Below are 767 nucleotides of genomic sequence, written 5' to 3'. Positions count from 1 at the left end.
AATGTCAATGGCTTGGAAACGGAGGTAGAAGATTGTAAGAAATGAAGATGGAGATGAGAAAGAAGGAAATAAAGAGGAAAAAAGGGTAAAAACAGAGGTATATTTCGGAAGACGAAGAGACGGAGAAGAAGCCGAGGATTAAAAGAGAAAGAAAAAGTAAGGAGGAAGAGAGAAAGAGGAAGATAGGGGTATAATTTAGACAAATTAGAGAAGATCGAAAAGAAGGAGGATTAGAAGTTGGAGAAGATGGATAGAAAGAGAAATAGAAGAGGAGAAGGAATTAGAGAAGTGATAAAGAAACTTAAAAAAAAATAAAAAGTAGGAGATACAAGAGAGAGAAAAAATAGAGAAAAGGAAGAGGAGAGGAGAGGAAACCCTGCCAGAAGAGGAAGCAATGACGAAAATAGAGGGGAAAAAAAGCTATTAGAAAACGTAACCAAAATATGCGTCACAGCAACACCCAAGGACGAAGAGGAGAGAGAGAAAACGAGAGAAAGAGAGAGAAGACGGAGACCCGTGCCGCTGGTGTGAGGGAGAGGAAAGCTGGTGTCAAAGCTGGTTTCGAAGCTGGTGTTGTCAGGGAAAACTGGGAGCAATTCCTTGGCCACAGCTGCAGGTCTTGGGAAATTGATTGGCACAGAACGAGGGAAAGAAAACGAGGATGGAAGTTATTAACCTAGAGGAGAGAAAGAGAGGAGGTGGAGGAGGAGGAAGTGAAGGGGGAGAAGGAGGAGGAGGAAGCGAAGGGGGACAGGAGGGGGAGGAGG

Source organism: Penaeus vannamei, chromosome 25 (assembly GCF_042767895.1).
Source record: "Penaeus vannamei isolate JL-2024 chromosome 25, ASM4276789v1, whole genome shotgun sequence".
NCBI classification, from domain to species: Eukaryota; Metazoa; Arthropoda; class Malacostraca; order Decapoda; family Penaeidae; genus Penaeus; species Penaeus vannamei.
This window is presented reverse-complemented; position numbering follows the sequence as displayed.